Source organism: Suricata suricatta, chromosome 2, assembly GCF_006229205.1.
Source record: "Suricata suricatta isolate VVHF042 chromosome 2, meerkat_22Aug2017_6uvM2_HiC, whole genome shotgun sequence".
Taxonomy (NCBI): Eukaryota; Metazoa; Chordata; class Mammalia; order Carnivora; family Herpestidae; genus Suricata; species Suricata suricatta.
In genome coordinates, this window is record NC_043701.1 from 173,917,664 (window position 1) to 173,925,929 (window position 8,266).

The following is an 8,266-nucleotide window of genomic DNA, read 5'->3' on the forward strand; positions in this document are numbered from 1 at the left end:
GAAAAATAAGTGATTTTCTCCCAAGGAGTAAGCGTGAAAAGGTTCCCATGGGTGTGAGCGAGGCAAGAAATGGTAACTCAAGGGTTGGTCTGCTGCCCTTGTGGACAGGCCAATGGGTTCAGTGCCCTGTTTCAGAGACAGACTGCAGCGGCCACCAGCCGAAAATGTCCTGATTGCTGAGGTGACAAGCACTGAGCTGGACTGAGCGCAACATGTGCGACCTTGAGGAATTAAGTTCTCGTGCCAGCCTGATCAGAATCGAGTCACGGAAGGGACACCTGCCCACTTGTAGCAGTTTCTTCCTGTATCATCTCCCAGCCTCGCCAGTTCTCGGGGGCCTCTAAAGAAGCAGCCCATCATTTGGAGCCACATCTTAGGTCTGGTAGGACCCCACCGTGAAGGGTCATCCCAGCAGCTCAATTCAGGCTGTGATTTGAATATTGGTGATGATCCTTGATATTTTCCTTCTCGCACTCCAGGGCTTCAAAGACCAGAAAAATTTACGCATCTACTGGGCAAGGGATAGAGAAGCAGGTCAGAAGCAAAGGTCTATGTAGCCTTGGGAAAATATTCCTTCAACACGCGGATGGCGTAACCGATCACACTAATAGAGCCAATAGTCATTGTGCATTCTCCATATGCCGGGGCCATGCTCAGTTCTCTCCTGGACATTAACTCATTCTATCCTTACAGCAACCCTTACCATCTCCAGTTTACAGATGAGAAAACCAAGGCACAGATGAAATGATTTATCGTAAATAACGCGTGGATTTAGCAGTGGTCAGGATTGAACTCCGTGATCTGACTCTGATGCCCGTGGGCTTGGTCCCTGCACTTAAACTGGGCTTTTGATCGCTTTACACATCATCTTCCAAAAAGGTCTGTTCTATAGGTTCCCTGGGAGAACCAGGCCTTCAGAAATGCTCGAGTTGGAGTTTTTTCCTTCTTCTGGCAGTGAAATGCCAAGTATGCATCAGGGGCATTCGATGATTGCCCAGAAACCACAGAGCCTATCATATGTCATCCCTCATAATTTATTTTTATGAGTGTAGTAAGTGGTATCAGCATTTTATGAGCATGTATTTATATTTGTTAATTTAATTTATGCAAATGCCTCATTTATGTAAATCATACACAGATCCACCCTCAGGATATCTTTAGCAAAATAACATGATCAAGATATTTAGGGATCTGACATATATAATCAGAGAATGCAAATTATTTTTACTGCATGTTCTTTTTGCCATTAAGTTCATAAAATGTCAACAGTCTGGCTTTACGAAAGCTTGCTTCGAAGTGTTTTGGTTGCGTTGGTCTCTCTTTTACTCCTGTCCCATGTCACTCCTTCTCGGATGGCCCGCTCAGGCCAGCGGGAGTCACAGCTGCTGTCGCATTAGAAGCCCTGCTCTTGCTGCTGCCTTCCGATGGATGAGGTTACAGTGTGTAAACACAATACTGTATTTCATAGCTAGCCCGGGGCTTTGGGCTTGATCCCACCATGATAGTGGTGTTCTCATTACCGATTCATGACGCTGCCAAGCAGTCGCCGTGAATAATAAGTTTCCCCCTAAATCTGGACCGTCCCTTCTGAGTTTCTGGTGTGTTGCTTCGACAGAAGGTGAGATTTTTATCTCATTCCAGGGAAGAAACTCTGTATATGACTTTATATCCAATTCTGGGACTACAGAATGTCCTTTAACACTGTGAGCCTTAAGACTAAAAGGTGGCAAAGGGCTGTAGGGATTGCTGTTTGTGCCTACGCTCGTGAGATAAGAAAATGGGTCTTGGGGGGAGGGCCTCACGTCATCTTCCGGTGATCATACCCAGATCAGGACCAGAACATTCAGCTGTACAACCACTACTATCCTGGAGCCCACAAGAGCCAACATCGCCTTTCACAATGAGAACTGAAAATGTCATCTTCATAGTATAGTAAAAACCTCTACAAACAAGCTGTCTTCCCCACCCCCACCTATGCTGCTTAGAAGAGCCATTGACCATCACTAAATAGATAAAGAAACCGTTCTTTCCAGCCGGCCCCAGAGTCTGCGGCAGAGGGCTGCCCGCGTGAGAGGCAGCAAACTCCCAGCTGTGGGCGTGTGGCCGGCGGCCTTCGCTTTGCAGTTTCTATTTGAAAATCCAGCTGGTATTCTATTCACGGCATCTTTACCAGTGTGACACATGTCTAGGGGTCATCCGGGTGCCCTGGTTTATATGTTAGTTTCGGGGGCTTTGCAATGTCTCCAGGACCCAGAAAATTTTAATTTCGATATACCCCGTGGCCTGTATTTTAGTCAGTTTTTCATCCACATTCTGAGGCCATCTGTCCAGCAGCTTTGTGTGAACTGGATTGTGAACAGAAGCCCTCTTGCCTCTCTTGAAGTGAGCATCTAATGGACTTTTAAGCAGTGTCTCTTCCCCATCAGGTCAGCTACCCCCGGAGCAATTTCCCACCTGCCCCAAAGCTCCTGCCGAGGGGCGGACTGTGGGCAGCTCAGGACACATTTGCTGGTTCATCGCAGAAAGCAGCACAGCATTTAGACTTTTCTGAAAGGAGGCAGCATCCACTTTTAGCTCAGACCCTAAGAGAATCTCAAAAAGGTCCCATTTGTCACCAGCAGACCCTGGGCCACTGGATCAGGGCTGCAGCAAAGGGCCAGGTGTCACCACCACGAAGCCAGAAAGCAGGGGACTGGCACCTGCAGCACCCGATGGGAACAAGTAGAGAATTCTGGGTCCTGCCATCACAGCCTAAGGACCGTGCAAGTGTCCCCCCTTACCTGCGGTTCTGATTCCCACAGATTCAGTGACCTGCGGTCAGCAGCAGTCAGGAAGCAGACGATCCTCCTTCAAGAAAGTCAGTAGTAGCCTCGTGCTATGTCACGGTGCCCACATGACTCCCCTCGCTTCGCCCCATCACGTAGGCATTTCAGCATCTTCCATCATCATGAGAAGGACAAGGGTGGGTACAGGACAATACATATTTCGGGAGAGGGAGATAACAGAATTGTTATTGTTATTGTCTGGTTGCTTTTGTTAATCTCTTACTGTGCCTGATTTATCAATAAAACTTTATCACAGGTACATATGTTTAGGGGTACACATAGAAAAAAGAGGGGGTGGGCACTGCCCACGGTTTCAGGTACCCCTGGGGGTCTTGGGAGGTATCCCCAGGCTACTGTCTACACAGTGAGGGCTGAGCATTTGAGAGCCTGGTCTCTCGGTCAGAGAAAAAGGGCCCTGAATCCCAGCTGCCCCGAATTTTTGTTTCTACCGCCATTCCTGTGACCAGGAATTCCCTTCTCCCGCCTCTCTGCTTAGCTCTTGCTTATTACTGACCCCTATCCAATGTCGCCCCGACGTTCGTTAGTTCCTTCTTCCCTTCCCTCCTTCCTCTCTCCCTCCCTTCCCTCTTTCCCTTCCTCCTTTCCTTCCTTCTCCCCCTCCCTCTTTCCCCTTCTTCCCTCCTTCCTTCCTCCCCTCCTTTCTTTACCTCCTCCCTCCTTTCCCTCCTTTTTCCTTTCTCCTTTCCTTGCTTCCTTCCTTCCTCCCTTCCTCTCTCCCTCCTTCCCTCCTCCCTCCCTCCCTTCCTGCCCCAGGCTCCCTGTAACACAGAGACCGTGAGCACTTCTCAGTGCACAGTGCTGACCAGACTATTTTATAACTGCCCGTCTGCTGCTCAGCACTCAGGAGACATCTAACAAACTGGATGATGTCTCCACGCCGGTCTCCCCGCACCCAGACTGGTCTGGGCTTTCCTCAACAACACGGATGGTCTTCCCCAACTTTGTGTCCCTAGTACCCTGCCGGTGTTTGGGGCAGAAAATCTGTCTCCGAGTAATGGAATGAGTTCTCTTAAGAAAGTAGCCACAATCTTCAGAAAAGGTTCATCCACAGTACATTTTAGATGAGGAGGTTTATTTTTAGGGGAGGGAGGTGAGAAACACAGCAATTTTTTCCGGAGAATATTGGGACACTGGACTTGAATGACACGGTACCTGGAAACGGGGCGTGGCCCGGGAGCTCGCGGCGGCTCTGCCAGGACCCGCAGCCCACACACGGACGCCTGCATCATTATCGTTAGCCTTTTAGAACCTCCTTTGGGCTCTCTCTCTTCAACAAAGGCCAAGACATGAGGAAGCAAACGATATTCTGGAAAGCCCGATCTCCTTCCTAGGACCTATCTGTAAAGCTCAGGTACTGAGTAAGGTTTTCTCTGCCTTCAATCTCTGGGTCCCACCTTGTCTGTGATTATTTTACCGCCCCTCAGCCGTCAATGGATGTCATGATCCAGCTCGAGATCCAGCCATTGTATACATACGCGGTTAAGTGTGACCGGAACATTCTAATTCCAAGGAGACCTCTTCTCTGACTCAAAATTACAGACAAAAAAGGCTAGTTCAGAATTTCCCCGTTTGCTCTTCACAGAGGGCGCGTTTGCAAATGAGGAGTCCAGGTCCCTCTTCTCAGCTGCCAGCAAACTGTGCTCAGGTGACAGGCAGCTGTCTTGCTCCTTCCCTTTCCCTACTTTGTTTTTTTTTTAATGAAGAGAGTTTGCATTCTGCTTCTGCTAACCTTTTAAGTGCAGGCTAAAGAGATAATTGGAACTTTTTCATATATTGCCAGTAAGAAGTAATAAGAAAAGGCAATTTTGACATTGGCAAAAGCCCAGGGTTTGTCTGAGTTATAAAACACCAGGCAGGCAAGTTTTAGATGCCATTGCAACTTCGTGAGAGCATCATGTATCCCGGGAGAGGGCAGATGCAAAGTGTGGTCCAAGCGCAGCTTTGTTCTTGACTCAGTGCCCTCTGCAAGGTGGCATTGCCTTCAACTGCCTACCTGCCTTGGACTCGACTAAAACTTTTGAGCTTCCCTTGATGCTAAGGTGGGGAGCATCCAGCTCAGAGCTGTTTAAAAGGAAGGAAGGAAAGAAGGAAGGGAGGAAGGAAGGGAGGAATGAAGAAAGGAAGAAAGGAAGGGAGGAGAGAGAGTGGAGGTGTTCTATTTTCTTTACATTTTGACCTTTTTGGCAGATGTGGTAGTAAAATATTTAACAACCGAATAGCAGGGCACCTGCCGACCCTGGAGGCGGCCTGGTGTGGCTGGGTCTCAGCGGCTCTGTTGAGCCAGATGTTAACCCTTCTATGGCTCTATGGTTGTTAAATATTTTGAAGATTGTTTTTGGCCCAATTCATATCAGCCCCAGACAGGAGGCTTACTTAACCCAGTAAGTTCCCCAGGAGGAGGATTCAAATGGTTTCTGCTGCAAGAATAATCACCATAATCCCAACAAGTGTCCTCACTCAGCAAAGTCACAACAGTGATAGGTCCTTTTGCTGATCTGATAAAAGGACACTTGGGGGGCACCTGGGTTAAGTGTCTGACTCTTGATCTCAGCCCAGGTCATGATCTCATGGTTCATGGATTGAGCCCCACGTCCAGCTCTGTACTGACAGTACAGAACCTGCTTGGATTTATCTCTCTTCCTCCCTCTCTGTCCCTTCCTGGTGCTCATGTGCTCTTTCAATCTCTTGCTCTCTCAAAATAAATAAATAAACATTTTTAAAAATGGATACTTAGTGCAGGGGGCTGGAGTCTCCGAATGACCATGCTCTGTAAACCAGTGTTTCACGGGGTCCAGGAGACCAGGGATCGGCCTCTGGACTCATGCAAGTGCCCATTGATCCATTCAGCAATTTACTGAGTGCCCACTGTGTGCAACTCACTTTAGAGGGAAAACTGGCTTTGAAAATCTGCCCGCCTTTTCCAGGGGTGCCAACAATTGTCCACAGATTTGCTTGTTTGTTTGCTTGAACTGCACAGTATTAAAAATAAAATAAAATAAAGACCAACCTGAGTATTTACAAGTCAGACTTCATTTTAAACTCAAGATTTCCAACCTCTTTTGGGGACAAAACCCCAAAACCTCAGGGGCTACACTTGCCTCTGACCACTTTCCACTGGGGCAGCCATGGAATGAGACATCACAACGTCACCCTTCCCGACTATGACATAGCCAAGTTCCCTCAATTATGTGACAGAAATGTGGAGGGCATTGGTGGGGAAGGAGTCGGGGTGGACAGCTGACTTTTGTCACTGTGTCCCTTTGGACAAGTTACTGAATGTCCTCATCCTCAGTTTCTTCACCTGAAAAATGTGGCTAATTGTCCTCCTTGTGTAAGTTGTTGTAAGACAATTGTAAGATTAAAAAGAAGGAATAAGAAAAAAGTGCTTATATCACTTCCTGGAACATAGTAGGTGTTTAATAAACGTGCCAGCCCCTAGGAAAACAGAACATGAGGACCATTTGAACTTTGCCTTTAAACAGCCATAAAATGTAAAGCAAGCATTTTATTTATTTATTTTTTTAACATTTATTCATTTTAGAGAGACAGAATATAAGTAGGGGAGGGGCAGAGAGAGAAAGAATCCAAAGCAGGCTCCAGGCTCTGAGCTGTCAGCACAGAGCCTGATGCAGTGCCCGAACTCATGAGCCATTAGATCAAGACCTGAGCAGAAGTCGGATGCTAAATTGACTGAGCCATCCAAGAGCCCCAAAGCAAGCATTTTAAAAAACATCTTTGATGGTTTTACTTTAGAGATTGGCCCCTTACTCTTTCTCATTCTATTCCATGGGTTCCGAACCCAAAGGACGTTTGTATACAACTAGTGCTCAGAGAGGAGGGATTGATTCTTTTCTCTCAACGGGACTGCAGAGGGGTCTCTGAGTAGCCCTGTTCCACCCAGCACAAGAAGAGAACCCAGAGGTCACGGTCACCAGCCCACTCCGCCAGAGCCAGACACCATATCAGCAAAACGAGTTAGGGATAAAAAAAAAAATCTCCAGGAAAAAGCACCCCGAATGAACAGTGTTGCACATCAACTAATCTGTGATTCATACATATTCAGAAGGAAAGTGAGTGAAAAACGGCATTTCAGACAGCTTTACATTTTCAAATTAAGTTAATAAAATAAGATTTCCAATGTAATGACAAATTAATTCTTCTTTTCATAAGTTTATTAAAATAAGCGCCTCCTATCTTCTAACTCGCGCTAACATATGCTTACATAGATACATCCCACCCAGTAACCTAATCTCCCAGCAATCTTGAAGCAATTAACTCCTTCTAATCTTGAGCTAACAAAGGCCACAGTGCCACAGGCCCCCGAGAACGCCCCTGGAGCAGAGCTCTGAGTGTCTGGGCAGGGTGCGCCCAAGGCCCAAGTGGTCCAGGGTGTAGATCCTCGGAAACAACCAGATGAGTCATCACAGATCAGAAGATCTTCATTAACTCCTTATTTCTCTGCTAATTAACACAAAAAGAGGGAGCCGGAAGCCTGACAAGCAATGACTGACCCACTGGTTGGTGGTTAATGGCATGCAAATGACATCTAATGAGGGTCTCCCTAGTCCTGGGCAGCTGTGGGCTTTAAAGTGTTGGAGCGCCCTGAAAAGAGCCTGCCTAATAATTTAAACTGCAGCTGAGTTTGTAATATAAAGTCCCTGAATTTATGGAAGTCCGACACACGGCAGAATTAACTTAAGCTGTTAACTACAAGGGTTAGCTGAAAATACCATAATTCAGGGCGGGGTGGGGAGGGCAGGGAGAACTTAGCTCCAGGCCCTTCCAAATGAAGCACAGTATTTGTTGTTGGTTATGCTATGCGATGCATTCAGGATTCTGTGGCCATGTGACTGCGGGACGCCTGGTACCCAAACATGGGCTGTGTTCTTGTTGATCCTGAGCACGGCCTTTGCAGTTTATTATAGTTTCAAAGAGTTGGCTGCAAAAAGCAAATGTGCATTGTCTGAGATCTCTCTAAGAATACAAGTAGAAAATCAGCCCAAATATGATTGTGTGCTGTCAATAAAATGTTGACTCAATTAAGGGCAGTCCAGTAATGGAGTCAATAATGAGGCTCAAAGAAGGAAATTTATTGTCTATTATATATCTATTAGTGATAATTAAGTGACAGACTTATAAACCTGAATGGAAATTTTAAGGTTTTTATTAAGATGCTCGCTTCCTTATTCTACCCGCCACAGTCTCTGTAACCTGGACACGGAAGACTTTGGTTAAAATTCCAAGGTCTCTTTTCAACTCAGATCATTAGGAACCTGGCACTTTACAGGGGCACCTGGGTGACTCAGTTGGTTGAGTGTCTGACTTTGGCTCAGGTCATGATCTCATGGCTCGTGAGTTCGAGTCCCGTGTTGGGCTCTGTGCTGATAGCTCAGAGCCTGGAGCCTCCTTCAGATTCTATC